Below are 17,319 nucleotides of genomic sequence, written 5' to 3'. Positions count from 1 at the left end.
ATAGGCAAAATGAATCTAAGTTGGTAGAAGTCGGGATGGTGCTGTTTTGGTGGAGAATACTATCTAGAAGGGGGCATGAGGGAGCCTTCTGCAGTGCTGAAAATATTCTTTCTTGATCTGGGTGCTGGTAATATGGCTATATACACATGTAAAAATTCTTTGAATTGCACACTTAAGATTGGTGCCCTTTTTGTGTGAATTACAATTTAAAAGATTTTGAAAGTTTAAATCATGTTTTAAGAATTTATGAAAAAGAGAAAAAAAATCATAGTCTTAGACTGATAAATACTACTCTTGTTCTGTGGATAAGAAGCTGAAGGGAGAATGCTTTTGGAACATTCTCTTTGTAAAAATCCCTCTGAAGGGTATTAGGGAATTCCCAGCAGCAGATCAGGTGAGCCTGCAAGCCGTAAGAGAAGAAAGCTTATATTTTATTAAATTAAAGTGTCAACACTTACCTTATTTCTCCAGTGGTTATTTCTTTTTAGTTTCCCATAAGGGTTGACAGTGGATATCTGTCGACTTGGCCTGACTGGGAATCAGCAGATTATCCTTTAAGCCCCCTCTATTTCTGAGTAGTGGTATATACTTGGAGGGGTCAGTTACCCTCCCTGTGATTTCAGATATCAATTGATAAAAATATTATTACTAGCAATAAGGAGAACAGCTCCTGACTAATAGCTCTTGAATATTTGTTCTGAGCTGGCCACTGTGACGGCATCTTTGTGCACAGTACCTCCAACGTTGTATGGTAGGTCTTACTATAGAGACGCAATATAAGAGTATGTTCTCTGTAGTCAGATTCCCTGAGTTAAAACCTGCTTCTGCTTCTTTTCAAACGTATAAACTTGGACCCTGGTCTCTTCATCTGTAAAATGGGAATAAAAAAAAATACCTTCCTCCCAAGATTGTTGCTAGGATTAAACAGATTCATATTAAAGCATTGAGAATATGCCTGGCACACACTAAGGGCTATAAATGTATTTGCTAAATAAAATGATAAAAGTAACTTTAAAGATGAGAAAAGGCAAGCTCACAGTGATAAAAACATGCCCCAAGGGTTAGGCAGTGAGAGTGTTAACACCCCAGGGGCCGACAATGAGGTAGTGCATTGTATTTTGAGCTTTTTTTTTTTTTTTTTCTTTTAGAAGAGTAAGAAGGGGGCGTACCTGGGTGGCTTGGTTGGCTAAGCCTCTGACTCTTGATTTCGGCCCAGGTGATCTCAGGGTTGTGAGATCCAGCCCCATGTTGGGCTTCTTGCTGTGCTTGGAGTCTGCTTAAGATTCTCTCTCCCTCTCCTTCTGCCCCTCCCACCCCCATGTGTGCACACACACCCCCTTTCTCAAGATCTTTCGCTCTCTAAAAAAAAAAAAATAGAAGAAGAAGAAGAGTAAGACTTTATCACCATCATGTCCTGGTAATTCAAAACAATGTCAGAGATAAAATACTCTCCCACTCTTCCTGTACCCCCAGGCACTTTGGACATCCCAAAGTTGAGGTTTAGAAAAAGCCCTGAGTGACACAACTACAGATCCATGGGCTGCAATCCAAACCCATATCCATCAAATTTTAAAGTCTGTACAACCTGAACCTCTTCTAAGGGCCATTTTTGTTCTTCAAATACATCTTTTGAACGCCTATCTGCTGTATATAATATTTACGCCTTCTTTGAGACATTTTTTATTCAAGAAATAAATAGTATCTACCATGTACTGGGTTCTGGGTTCTGTTCTAGCCACTGGGCATACAGCAGTGAACAAGACAGTGTCCTCTCTCTCTTAGAGCTGACATTCTAGTAGGGTGAGACAGAAAATAAATAAACAAATGCATTGTTTTCAGATGACAATAAGTAAAGAGGAAATAAACCAGGCTGATGGGCCCAAGCTGTGCTGCCCAACGCAGTAACCCTTAGTCACATGTCCCTATTGGGTACTTAAAATGTGATTAGCACAAATTGAATTGTGATGTGTGTGTAAAACACATATGGATTTCAAAGATTTAGTACTAATGAAAGAGGGTGAAATGTCTCATTTATGTATTTATGCATGTTGATAAGACCAAGACTCTTTCATGTGTAAAACAACATATATACCACATCCAGTGTTCTTTAATATTTTCTATAGCGCAGATTTGCCAGTGATGAATTTTCTCAGATTGTGTTCATCTGAAAAAGTCTTTATTTCTCTTTTATTTTATTTTATTTTCCGAAAGATTTTATTTTTAAGTAATCTCTATACCAGCGCAGGGCTCAAACTTACAACCCTGAGATCAAGAGTCCCATGCTCTACCAACTAAGCCAGCCAGGCACACCTCTTTTATTTTTTAAAGTTATTTTCACTGAATAGAGAATTCGGGGTAGATGGCTTTTGTTCTTTTAGCACTTTGAAAATGTCTTTCTATTGTCTTCTGGCCTACATTGTTTCTTACTAGAAATCCACAGATTTGTATCTTTTACTCTGTCTGTAATGTGTATTTCTTTTCCCTGGCTGCCTTTAAGATTTACTTTTTATCATGGGTTTTCAAAACTTTTATTATAATATGTGAGGCTTTTCCTTGCTCCACCTGCTTGGGGTTCTATTGAGCATCTTGAATATGTGGATTGATAGTTTTCCTCAAATTTGCAACAAATATCATCAGTGTTTTTTCAAATAATTTTCTCTTTTTTCCCCTCTCCCATTTTTATGAAACTCTTAAGTACGCATATGTTGACACTTCATATTGTCCCCCAGCCACTAAGGCTCCGTTCATTGGTCTTTTTTCCCTGTGTGTTTCAGTTTGCATAGTTTCCATTGCTATGCTTTTAAATTCAGTGCTTTTTCTTTTCTTCTTAGAGTCTAATCAGTTGTTAATCCTCCCAGTGAGATTTTCCATTTCGGGTATTGTTTCATTTCTAGAAATTTCATTTTTTAAAGTCCTTCATTCCTCTCCTCATTAAGCTTATGTTTCCCTTTAAATCCTTAGAGGTATTTATATTAGCTGTTTGAAGATCCTTGTCTACTAATGCCATTACCTTTGTCACTGTTTATCTTCTTTATAGTGAGTGACTGATACTTCTCCTTGTAGTCAGTTGTATTTCCTCTACTTTTTCAAATGTCCAATATTTTTTCTTTTATGAGTTTCTGGATGTTGTGCATTTTATGTTGAGTACTGGATTTTTTAAAGAATATGCATTCCTTTAAAAGAAATTGGACTTTATTTGGGCAGGCACTTAAATTACTTGTTATTCAGCCGGAGCTTTTTAAAGTTTTCTTATAAGCTTTTTTTAGGGCAGCTGTTGAGTGTCCTTGACTGTAGAGCTAGTTTATTTTCTCTCATAAGACATGACCCTCCACTGTCACCACTGAATTCCTCAGGGTTTCAACAAGGACTCTACTCTGGTTGACGCAAACTCAGACATGTCCCAGCCCTGTGTGTGTTCCAGGAACTTCTCAGTTTACAGTTGTGTGGTTATTCTTTGCCCAGCCAGCCTCATGGACTCTCACCCGTCACATCTGTGGTTTAGTGTTCAACACTATCCTCAAGGGGACCTTTATGCAGATTGTGGAGCTCCTTCTTCAGGCAGTTCCTTCCTCTCTGGTACTCTGACCTTCAAATTCCAGACACCTAACTCTTCCAAAATTCCAACCTCTGTCTCTTGCCTTCACTGCAATCTGAAAAGTGCTTCCACACAGAAAGACCAGATGCTCAGAAAGTCCACGTTGCTTGCTTCCCTTCTCTCCTGAATCACAGTGCTGCACTGCCTCTGGTCTAATGTACAGAAACAGTTACCCCATTAGGCTTCCTCATTGTTTACCGTGAGAGGGTTTTCCCATCACGGTGACTCCATCCTAGCCAGAGGCAGAAGTAAGCCTGTATGAAATTTGACAATTTATAAAAATAATAATGTTTTTTTACTTTTTAAATTTTTTAAGGGTTTTATTTTTAAAAAGTAAATGAATTACAAAGGCATCTCATCATAAGAAACATCTAATCTAGTACACTGATTTTCAAACTTGGTTGCAGCTTGGAACAACCTGGAGTATCACTCCCAGAATTTCTGCTTTAAATAGTCTGGGATGTCACTTAAGCCTCAGAAATGTTTAAAGCCCCCTTGGTGATTCTACTCTGCAGTCAAGCTTGAGAACCACTGGTTTGGTAGACTGAAGTAGTCAGTAACTGACACTAAACTATGGAGCAGTGGATGTAGTGTATTTGTGGGTGTAGAGGTGTTTGGGTGCACACATGACTGAGTATACATGTATACATGGAGTATACCCTCCACCTAGCTCTCCGGATCAGTAGCTCTCAAACATGATTGTTAGAGAAACCCTGCTCAAGATAAAAGCCTAGCAAAGGATATTCTTCCAGTTCAGGATGTGCCTAGCTAGGCCTAGGAAAAGAGTAGGGAATGCTGTTCATGTGGTTAGGGACCACTAGGAGCAGCTGTTTATAAATGAGTAAGGGCATATATCTCATGGATCAACCTTTTGATCGTCCATTCATTAACACGAATCCGAGTGGCTACCCCAGAATCAGACCAGAGAAGGCATATATCTAGAATACCAGGGCTCAGAACAGAGCTCATGTCCCTTTCCTCTGTTCTCCAGTTGCTTAAGTTTTTCAGACCAAACCCACCACATAAAGGAATATTGGTGGTTAATCTATCTCTGTTGAATCAGAGATTGAATTGAAAAACTTCACACCCTAAACTGAATTTTCTTCTCTGGATATACTCAAAAAGAATGAAAATATGGAGGAAATACACATTCATTGATAGGCAGGTGGGTACATGTCAGCTCAATAATAGCACCAACCATCTTAGGGGATAGGATAGCCTCATTGTAAAGAAGAAACCAAAGGAAAGCTTTAGAACCTTCTTTCTCATGATTTTACTCAGTGAGCACAGAGGGAAAATACAACTGATGAAAGTATATCTGCCCTCGACAAAGCAGATGAGCCTGCCTAAGGCCAGCCTAGTGTCCCTTTGCTCCTCATGGAATCCCAGAGGCTCCTGGGTCAAACTGCTGGGTCTCCACTGAGTACACAGCATGAAAACTATTTCTAGATAAGGACCATTCCAGGTCTAATGTCCTGTGATCCTGTTGTTACAGCATCTTGCCCAGGCTAGGCAGCCAGTTAATGTTTATAGAATATGACTTATTCTTGGGCCACCTGGGTGGCTCATTCAGTTAAGCGTCTGCCTTCGGCTCAGGTCATGATCCCGGGGTCCTGGGATCGAGTCCTGCATCTGGCTTCTTGCTCAGCGGGGAGCCTTCTTCTCCTTTGCCTGCTGCTCCCCCTGCTTGTGCATGCTCTCTCTCTCTCTCTCTCTGACAAATAAATAAAAATCTTTAAAAACAAAACAAAAAAAGAATACGACTTATTTTTTCTTCATCTCACAGAGGGATCCCTCCCAGTTAAAGAAAGCCCCTTAATTTTACCCATGAAAACTCATACAGGCTGGCATTATGCAAAGGATATAGGCATTGGACAGAGCTGGCTTCAAATCCCAGAGCCAACCATTTCTAGTTACGTGAGTGTGGGCATGTTACATAAAAATCTCTAAAATTCATTTATCCCATTTACGAAAGGAGAATGAAAACATAGTGTGTGGGTCACTCAAGATGACATCCTGAATTTGGTAATTGATGAGAATTTAATACAAGGACTATTCACAAAGGTGTGGGCAGGGTTTAGGGGAACCCACAGAGTAGAGAAATTATGACAGTCAACCTGAAGGGGGTGGGGCAGAGTTACTGGGACCTAGCTGTATGGAGAGAGTGCTTGACAGAAGCTGAATGTCCTGGCAGAGGGATGCAGCCAACCCAACATGACCCAGAGAAGTAAATACCTGACCTCACTCTCCTCTCACCTTCCAATTGCATGTCACTGCCTTGCATTAACCAAACCCAATGGGAAGGTAGAGGACAAAGGAGAAGGGTAGAGAAGGATAGAGAGTAGAACTTGGAGTGGGGGCACATTAATAGTACAGTACCTACATAAGTGCTCTGAGGATGAAATAGCCCAGCTGCAATGGATGCTTAGTGTGTGGCAGCTCATTTCTCGTTCCTCTGGCACTGAGCTCCTTCCTTTAGCTCGTATCTCCTGTCATTCTTCTCCTCTGAATCTCCTCCTCCCTCCTCCCCCGCCCCAATCTAATTCTTCCCAGAGGCCTGGCTCCAACTCTGACCAACCCAGCCTTTACTACCTCCATCTGTTCTTGACATACCTGCCATTTGTGAAGAATTGTAGTATCACATTCTTTTACCTGGAGGGCAGTCTGTCCCTGGCTAAAACCCCTTCCCCCTATCCCCTGAAAACATCCACAATTGAAGTAAATGGGGAAAGGAATGAATTCTGGCTACATAGAGTCAATAACACCCTTATTCAACCTTGTACTTTAGGGGTGCCGGGGTGGCTCAGTTGGTAAGTGTCTGCCTTCAGCTCAGGTCATGATCCCAGGGTCCCGGGATCAAGCCTCCCATCAGGCTCTCTGCTCAGCGGGGAGTCTGTTTCTCTCTCTCCCTCTGCCTGCCACTCTCTCTCTCTCTCTCTCTCTCTGTCAAATAGATAAAATCTTAAAAAACAAAAACAAAACAAAAAAAAGTTGTGGGACGCCTGGGTGACTCAGTCGGTTAAGCGTCTGCCTTCAGCTCAGGTCATGATCCCGAGGTCCTGGGATTGAGTCCCGCATCGGGCTCCTTGCTCGACAGGAAGCCTGCTTCTCCTTCTGTCTGCCACTTCCCCTGCTTGTGCTCTGTCTCTCTCTCTCTCTTTCTCTGACAAAATCCTTAAAAAAAAAAACTTGCACTTACATGGACACAAGACCTTTGCTACAGTTTTAACTTGTTCAATTGTCTGGTTGTTTAGGCCAGAAAGATTGGCACCAGCAAACAGAAAAGAAAAAAAAAAAAAGGAAAAGAGAAAGAAAGGATCTGCAAACATGGTGGAAGTGATGACTGAGATTCAGACTAAGAGGAAAGAGAGAGAGAAGAACTAAATGGAAGCCCCAAGGACATTCAGGAGCAAAATAAAGATGTTCCAGTCCTTGAACAAAGGTAAAATTATGTTCAAAGTTTTCTGGTTAAAAATGCAGAAAGTAATATAATGTTTTACTATATGGTTTCTCTCAAACGATGGTGAAAATCAAAATTATATTGAAACTTGCAGAAATATTGCCTCAATTACCTGGAAAATTCACTCAGGTGGCATACTTCATTCTAAACATAATTAAGGAGATAATATACTGTCTTACATTGGTCATTTTTATTTCTTATTTTAGCCATCTCTCCTTTGCGTGTAGAGTCCAAAGACTGACATCTTGGGGTCCCTCTGAGGCTACCATGGAGGTAGATACATGGTAATTCTTCCCAGCAGAAGAATAAACAGCTATTGAATCAGGCAAACTTGAGTTCAAATCCCACCATTAAATAATATCAGTTAAGTCTGAATATGATTACTTGCAGATTGGTCCAAACTGAAGGGCAGAATGAGGGAGCAAAGAAGATAAAACCTGTTTCAAAACATGCCTCTACCTAATGCACAGGTTACCCCCACCATACACGGATTCAATTGAGAAACCATTATTGGAAGTCTTCTATTTTCACTAGAGTATCCCTAGCATTTAGAAAGGTTCTGGCAAGACATACCACAACATTATCAAAAAATAGGTCTTTATTCCCTGCCTGTCACAAATGACAATCTATCAATAATAGATCATGAACAACTAAAAAGAAAGAGAGAGAGAGAGAGAGAGAGAAAGAAAGAAAGAAAGAAAGAAAGAAAGAAAGAAAGAAAGAAAAAGAAAGAAAGAGAAAGAAAGAAAGAAAGAAAAAGAAAGAAAAAAAAAGAAAGAAAGAAAGAAAAAGAAAAAGAAAGAGAGAGAAAGAAAAAGAAAGGAGAAAGAGAGAGAAAAATAAGAAAGAAAAGTAGGTTCTGGCACATAGTAGTCACTCAGTAAGTGTTCAGGTACTGGAGGTTTAAAGATGAATATGGGTCACTGTTATCTAAAGGTTTTGGAAAGCAATGAGAAAGTGTTTAGATTACCTCCATCTTTTTTTCACCCAGATCCCTGAATATCTCCTCATCTCTCCTTTTATGCAAGGCTAAGTGTGGATCCAAATGCTCTAAGACTCCTAGTCAGAGGAGTCTTTAGGAGGCTTGGCTATTTATCAGCAAGGGTTTGTCTTCTTGTTGATAGGCCTGGTTTTTCCTACTAATATGTGTTGAGTCACTTCCTGTCAGGGTAAGTTGTGTGATCATATTCAAACCTCATGAGGTAATATTATGCCATAAGAGATAATATTATTCCCAAATTTACTGATCAGAAAATTAAGGCTCTGAGAGGTTAAATAATTTTTCAAAAGTTACAACTAGAAATAATGTAACCAAGATTCCAAACAAACATCTGCCTTTCAGATATTCTAATTTTCATATCACAGCTATAACAGAACAAATCAACTAGCTTCCCATAGAAACCTCTGGACTTGGGGTCCAGGCATGACCCTTAGGGTTTAAGCCAGGTCTCCAAGACTTACTCAGTTTGTTTTAGTCCAGATGACAAACAAGGTGACTAAGAGAGTTGTGACCAGGGCAGAGTTTACAAAGGTATTTGCAACCAATCAAATCCCAAGGGTGGGAGTCTGCTGTAATGGAAAGGAGTTCAGACACCTGGTTTTTAGACGCAGCTGTATCAACTAATGTGAGATGGTGGTACAATTATTTACTTATTATATTTGTTAGGAAGCTCACGTGACATAATGTAGAAAAAATCATAATAACAATAGAGTTAATTCCTTTATTTAAAAAAAGAAGAAGAATCATGGAACACTACATCAAAACTGATGATGTAATGTATGATGACTAACATAACATAATAAAAGAAAATTTTAAAAAAATTAAAAAATTAAAAAAGAAGAAGAAAAGAAATGTGATAGAACTTTAAAGAAGGTGCTGTTTAGCCTTTTATGAAAACATTTGGTGGAAGCAGTATTTTAGACCATTGATTACAGTGAGAGTTTTCATCTGTCTTTGGTTTTCATTTGTTCTGGCCTCTTTTTCCTATCACTCGTTAACATGAATCATTAAGGTCTACTTCAAGGTCCTGCACAAACTTGTATATTCAGTATGATCACAACTCTGTTAAAAAAATAAATGATTCATTTAAGAAACTGGAAGGAAATACACTCAAACGCTAGCATTGATTATCACTGAGTGATGAGTTTTTTTTTTCTTTTCATAAGAGCATTCTTTTCATAATGAACACATATTATTTTCTGAGTGAAAAAATAATACATGCTCATTTTGAGTCCTGTTAGTACTCACTCAAATATGCACCTTCAAACAAACAACAATGAAGTAGTTGAACAAGTAAAGAGTGTCTCAAATATCCGTAAATATGATCTACTTAGAAATAAATAAAAAAGGAAAAGGAAAAGATTATTCTGTCAAATGTACCCATAATTTTTATAACTATGACTTTATTTCTGGAATGGTACTGATCCGTGAAGGCAGAGGTTTCTCCATAGGTTATTTCAATCTTGCAAAATGTCTCAAATTATTACCCACCCAGAATTGTGGCCACAGAACAGAATAACCCATAATCAGCACAAGCTATGAGCTACTCAGTAGAAATATCTGACAATATCTACCTTAGCCAGGGTTTTCTTGTGGGTGGGTGTTCACTGAGCTGGGCATGAAGTTAGAAGAGCACATGTTTGAAAGCTCCATGTATATATTCCATTTTCTTGGAATACAGGAAAGTATCCACAGTCCAGTCATGTGGACCAAGTTCAAGGTGTACCCCACCTCCCTACACACACACACTTTTTCTTTAAATACTCAACATCAGTTGATGCCCAGTCTTGTTGAAGGCTGGCTGAAGTTCTTCACCACTCCTTCATCAACTTCAAATATTTGTTCAGCTGCTACCTTCCAGTTTAAGCCATTTTTCCAGGAGAAAAAAAATAAGACAGAAGTATTTGTATTTAAACCTGTCAAATGTTCTGGATGCTGCAATGGCCTAAGTGAAATAAACCCAAAATATGGGTAGTCACAGGTGACTGGGAACATGTTTTGGTGATGCCACCATATTTGTAGACAATTCACCGTCCAACTGGAAATTTAGTGTCAACTCATCATTACCTTATGAGACATAAAAAGATTTCATAATCACTTGTCATTTTTTGCTGTTTGGCAATCAGTTTATTACTTTCCCTCTAACTCTGTTGTGTTTTTCCTGATAGAATATCTTTTCTCAGCAACTGTTTTGAACAAAGCACTGTCATCTGTTGTGGTAAAGGGAAGAATTAAGGCTAATCTGTTGGCACTTTTATCTTTGCTTCAACCTCCTAAGGGAATGTGAAGCATGTGTGATTCCTCTTTTAGAACATTTGCTTTACATGTCATTTCTATAGTGTACTTCTATCATTTCTTAATAATGACAAATGATATAAAATTTTCAAATACTTCTCATCATTTTCTCATATGATACCTATAGGATTATTACTGGTTATGTTTTATGATGTAGAGATATTATAGATACCCAAACCAGGTCTACATTTTTTATTCATTCTACAAACATGTCAAATACTGGGGAGTGAAATCCCTAGAGGGTGAGTCTTGACCAGTGAAAGACAGGAGACAGGAAAGAACCTTGTCAGTTCCAGTTCAAGACAGTGACACAGGAAGATCCTGAACTCATCTCTTCCCAGAGACACACTGAATCTATAGCTATGTACGGAATAATTTCTTCTGAGAATAAAAACAACTAAACCGCTTTACATCAGGCAAATGAAAGAGAAACCCCATTGAAGTGAGTAGGTAGGACTGAGACATAAGGAAAAAAGAGAAAAGAAAAAGAAAAAGAACAACAAAAAGATGGCACTTGTTTCCTTTTCTCTTTTTTTCTTTTTCTGGGATGTGCCATCTTTGTTCTCCCCAGCTGCCCTGCTTCGGCCAGGGGGAGCTATCTTTGCACCCACCCTCTGCCATGTTCCAGAGCACCACGATCTTCCAGAGGTGAGCTTACACACACCAGGGTCTGGTGCCCTGGTTTTTACATATGGTAACCTTGTTTTTGCAGGTGCTACCCAGGAAACACCCTTTGATCACCTGGCTTTGGAGGCCAGGACGCCTTGCACTCCTGGGTCCCTTGGGACTGTAACATTTGGAGACACAGTTCTGGGTAGAACTTCCAGGGCACTGGGAATAAAATGCCTAGGAATAAATTTAACCAAGGAGGTAAAAGATCTATACACTATTAATTATAAGACATTGATAAAAGAAATCCAAGTGGGGCGCCTGGGTGGCTCAGTCAGTTAAGCGACTGCCTTCGGCTCAGGTCATGATCCCGGGGTCCTGGGATCGAGCCCCAGATCGGGCTCCCTGCTCGGCAGGAGGCCTGCTTCCCCCTCTCCCGCTCCCACTGCTTGTGTTCCTGCTCTCGCTGTGTGTGTGTGTCTCTCTCTCTGTCAATTAAATAAATAGAATCTTTAAAAAAAAAAAGAAATCCAAGAAGATATAAATAAATAGAAAGATACTCTGTGCTCATGGATTGGAAGAATCAATATTGTTAAAATGTCCATACTGCCCAAAGCAATCTACAGATTCAGTGCAATCCCTCTCAAAATTCCAGTGGCATTTTTTTTTTTTACAGAACTAAAACAAACAATTATAAAATTTGTATGGAATCACAAAAGACCCTAAATAGCCAAAGCAATCTTGAAAAAGAAAAACAAAGCTGGAGGTATCACATTCCCTGATTTCAAACTATATTACAAATCTATAGTAATCAAAACAGTATGACATTAACACAAAAGCAGACATATAGATCAATGGAACAGGTAGAGAGCCCAGAAGTAAGCTCATGCATGTATGGTCAATTAATTTATGACAAAGGAGCCAAGAATATATAATGGGGAAATTGTAATCTCTTTAATGAATTGTTCTGCAAAAACTGGACAGCCACATGCAAAAGAATGAAACTAGACCATATCTTACACCATACCCCCAAATTAACTCAAAATGGTTGAAAGACTTGAATGTAAGATGTGAAACCATAAAAACTCCTAGAAGAAAACATAGTAAACTCTCTGATAATTGATCTTAGCAATGAGTTTTTGGGTTTGACACAAAAAACAAAGGCTATGAAAGCAAAAATCAACAAGTGGGACTACATTAGGCTAAAAAGCTTCTTCACATCAAAGGAAACCATCAACAAAATGAAAAGGACTTAATGGGAGAAAATATTTGCAAATCATATGTCTGATAAGGGGTTAATATCTAAAATATATAAAGAAGCCATACAACTCAATAGCAAAAAACAATCTGATTGAAAAATGGGCAGAAGGTCTGCATAGGCATTTTTCCAAAGAAGACGTACAGAATACAGATGGCCAACAGGTACTTGAAAAAGTACTCAGCGTCACTAATCATCAGGGAAATGCAAATCAAAACCACAATGAGATATCACCTCATATCTGTTAGAATGGCTATTATCAAAAAGACAAGATATAACAAGCAAGGATGTGGAGAAAAGGGAAACCTTGTGAACTATTAGTGGAAATGTAAATTTATGCAGCCACTGTGGAAAACAATATGAAGATTCCTCAAAATATTAAAAATAGAACTGCCATATGATCCAGCACTTCTACTTTTGAGTTTTTATCTGAAGAAAATGAAGACACTAACTTGAAAAGATATATGCATCCCATGTTCATTTCAGCATTATTTACAATAGCCAAGATAAGGAAAAAAACCTAAGTGTCCATTGATGGATGAATGAATAAGGAAATTGTGGGACGTGTGTGTGTGTGTGTGTGTGTGTGTGTGTGTGTGTGTGTGTATAAAATGGAGTATTCAGCCATAAAAAGGGATGAAATCTCGCCATTTGTGACAACATGGATGGACCTTGAGAGCATTATGCTAAGTGAAATAAATTAGAGAAAGGCAAAAACCGTATAATCTCTCTTATAAGTGGAATCTGGAAAGAAAAACAAAAACAAGCTCATAGATACAAAGAACAAACTCGTGTTTACCAAAAGCAGGGGATGGGAGGTGGGCAAAATGGGTGAAGGGACTCAAAAGGCATAAACTTCCAGTTATAAAATAGATAAGTCATGGGGATGTAATATACAGCATGGAGACTATAGTTAATAATACTGCATTGCATTTTGAAAGTTGTTAAAGTTAAACTTCTCATCAAGAGAAAAAGAAAGTCTGTCACTATGGTGATGAATGTTAACTAGACTTACTGTGGTGATCATTTCACAGTGTATAAAAATATTAATCATTTTGTTGTACATCTGAAACTAATAGAATGTTGTATGAAAATTAAACTTCAGTTAAGAAAAGAAGGAAGTCACCTTCTCTAAATTCATTCCGCAAACTCATAGTGAGCACCTAATATATTTTAGGCACTGTATCTGCTTAATGATATTACATGGACCTTTGATGTAGGCCAGATATTCCTGTTTCTTTTTATGGTAAAAGAAAGATTTTTTTCTCCTTTATCCTGGAAGCTACTTAAAAACTGGAGTCAATGGGAATAAAATAAATGGGTTTGAATGCACAATATCTTCCCAAAACAGCCATTTCTCTTAGTGATAGCAAGTCTTGGAAAGCTTGCTGGAAGCTACATGACTCTTTTAAAATACACAAGATCTCATTTTCCAAAATGATAGTATCAGGTGAGGGAGAAATCTTAGAGATCAAGAGGATTATAAGGGTCGGGACACTTTTAAAAACTAAGAACTAATGCAGACACCAAATTTCCGATTTTTTGTTTCCAATGAGAGCATTCAAAGGTAAACTCAAACTACTACTACACAATTTCATAGTATAAATAACCTTTTAACCCCATAGGAAGGAAATGATCTCACAATTCTAGAATTCTGTTATAAACTTAACATTATAAAAAACTCATTAAATATTATTTTCTCATTTCACTCCCACTCTGGTTACCCTGATACTAGACCTTTCAGTACGGTCTAAATCATGAGCTTTGTCATAGACTCTGTTTTCCAAGAAAATTCTGCTTATGCTGTGCTATTCTTTTATCCTCATTTTAGAGATTAAGACAAATGAGACTCAAGCAGGTTTGTTCAAGGTTACATAGCCAGTAAACTGCACCCCTGGGTTTCAACAGCAGCTGGCCCAGTATGTCTGATGATTCTGTAATGTTTCATTGTCCCAAAATATTTGTTCTGATAATACAGAATCATGTAACTTAAAACAATGGCTTATAAATATTTCTTTGTTTCGTAATTGTGAATTTTGTGAGAAGTATCAGACATGTGTTTGACACAGTATCTGTGTTAAAATAAAATCAAATATGTTAAGATTAAAAATAAGAAAAATTATGGCAGATACCTAACCCATATTTAGTTTCTCCTTCTTCCTCAGTAAAAGAGCTAAGAAATATTTGGTTTGGGATACCTTCATATTTTTCAGCTTCCTTTTCAGCTAAAGGTTACTATGTGACACAGTCGAGACTGAGGAGATGTAATTGGAAACCACTAGGAAAGAATTCTGGGAAAGCTCTTTAATAGGAAACACTCAGCTAAAATGTGCTCCTCGCCCTTCACCTTTTTCCTTCATTCTATCTAGACTGTAAACTTGATGTTGGGAAAGGAGCATTCGTCTTTCCTTTTTATTTTATTTTATTTTATTTTTTTAGATTTTTATTTATTTGACAGAGAGAACAAACGAGCACAAGCAGGGGGAGCAGCAAAGGGAGAGGGAGAAGCAGACTCTCCACTGAGCAGGGAGCCCGATGCAGGGCTCGATCCCAGGACCCTGGGATTATGACCTGAGCTGAAGGCAGATGCTTCACCAACTGAGCCACCCAGGAGCTACAAGGAACATTCATCTTTCAATGCTAAACAACATTTTGCAAATGGAAACCACATGCCAAGCAATCCCTAACTGATCAATGATATAGACATGGCTTTTAAAAAATAATGAAAGGATTGAAAATGTGGGTGCACATTAAGGAATTGTGAGGGTATCAAGTAAAGAATCTGGATGCATAAATGTAGGCACTGGGCATTGTCAACAGATGTAAATAGGACACCTTCTAAGGTGGAAAAATGGAGCAAGGGAAGAAGAAAAGAAAATTGTGCATTTGAGTGAAGAAAAGATCAAGAGATGGACCCGATGGTGGATATTAAAAGCTGAAAACACACAACCTCAGCCATCAATGTCTAGACTGAATTAACATGGGCTTCTGAGTCCACGGACAGCTTAACCTAAACCTGATGGGACAGCATGAACTCAACCGATCATACTCTTCAACTGTATGTAATACTCCCTCTGCCCACACTTATGTAAAGTAAGTTTGAACCAAATCTGGTTTAAGCTGATGTGAAATGCAGAGACTGAGTCAAAAGTTACCAATGAAGATAACAGATTTGGGGGGGATCAAGAGCTGTCAGGACTCAAAGCTCCTTCAGGCTTTCTTCAGTAGTTCAAGCTTTAGTTGATTTTTCACTCATTTTTTTCAGTAAACCTACGCTGAGTGCCTCGTATGTTCCAGGCATTGCTAGCAAAAGATGGAGATCCCTAAGTACTGTCAAAGCATGATTTTCAAAAAGTTAAAAACATGACTCACATGATTAGTGTATTTAACTAATTTAGTATAGAATGATCAATTTATTAATTCACATGAAATGATCAGTTTATCTGACTAAGAGGGAATCAGCAGAAGCATAAACCATTATCAAACAGCATATGAGGAACTGAGACTTTATAGAGATTAAAGAAAGAATATTCAAGCAAAATTGCTAGGTTAGATATAAAATGAATAAACTGTCCTCTGCAGTTAAATTTTCTACTAGACAGAAATATGCATCGCTATTTGAAAGAAATCTTCAAGTTAAAATGTAACATCACAGAGTCAGGGCCCTGATCCACAAAAAAATAGAATTCTCAAACTACAGGCATTTTCTCCTCAATTATTGAATAGTCCTTGGGCAGGTCCAGAATGACACTGAAAGGACATGCAGTCCTCTTTGCCTTGTTTCTAAGTATCGGATAATTTTGAAAACAAAAAGCAGATTCTTAGGGCTGGTCTATTACAACAATACTTCCCAACTTCAGGAAAGGGAAAAAAAAGGGGGTGACGAAAAAGAATGAAGTCCTCAGCATAAATATACACCTGGAACTTGCATAGGAAACTTCATTTCACTCACCTGAACAAAGTAATTATTATTAAACTTTAAAAATGAAAAAATCGAGACCGAAAGCATTGCGATCACCCAGTAAGAGGGGCCACTCGTCTCAAATCCGTACGCGTCCGTTCGAACCTCCAAGTTCTGTCCACCAGACCACACGGCCACTCATGAAACTCACCAATTTGTGGAAGCAGTCACGCATTGGTTAATCGGACAGTATTTACTGACCTCCTCCCACACACTCAGCAATGAACGAAATATGCATTCGGTCTCCGTCTCACGCAGCTCACATTCTAAAGGGGCCCCAGAGCTTTGTCACCACAAGAATTAACCACTGACATATTTTTTAAAAGGGGGGGTGGGGGATCCAGTAATAGAAAATGCTTCCGTTTTCTTTGTAGAAGTGTGTTCCTCTTTCTGCCCTTGCAGCACACAGATGCCTGCCCCTTTTATCCAGCGGCCTCTGCCTCTTGCTACCTCGTCTTCCCCTTCCCAAGCCATTTCATTCCCGAGCTCAGAGCTGCAGAGCTCTCCTTGTGAGTCAGACAGACACCTCACACACTGGATTCAAAGGTTTCAGATGCCTAGCGGACTAGCAGCTGCTCTGGGGAAACCTGAGCCAGGAGCCCTTTCAAGCTGTCGCCCCACCAATGCCCCTTCCCTCCGGTGACAGGTGCATGCTGGGCCAGGGCTGGACAGAAAGTCAGCCCAGGCTAGAGCTTGGCTTCCACTTAGGACATATGTCTCAGGAAGCTGTTCCTTATTATAAAATGTCACAGCTACGTGTCCAGTGTGAGCATAACTCAGGCAGCTCTCAGGGTGGTCAGCCCCCCACTCCCACTCCCGGATTGCATCACTGGTTCAACAGAGCCCAAAGGCAGGCTCCACGGTGGTCCAGGTGTGGAAGGGATGCCTTTGGCGCCCAGCAAGAATGCAAAACAGCAAGAACGTGTACCTTTACAACTCATGCAGACTTTCCTTACTTCCTTGGAAACTGATAAAATGCATTTCCTGCCTCTGAGCTGCAATGATGTGATTGTGCGGTGCTTGAGCAACAGGCCATGAAATTTTAGACCTGTAAGGACCAAGGACCATTGAAAGAAAGGAAGGAAGGAAGGAAGGAAGGAAGGAAGGAAGGAAGGAAGGAAGGAAGGAAGGAAGGAAGGAA

This window comes from Callorhinus ursinus, unplaced genomic scaffold (genome assembly GCF_003265705.2).
Source record: "Callorhinus ursinus isolate GAN/ISIS: 27379988/994484 unplaced genomic scaffold, GSC_fseal_2.0 scaffold5, whole genome shotgun sequence".
NCBI lineage: Eukaryota > Metazoa > Chordata > Mammalia > Carnivora > Otariidae > Callorhinus > Callorhinus ursinus.
Note: the sequence above shows the minus strand (reverse complement) of the source record.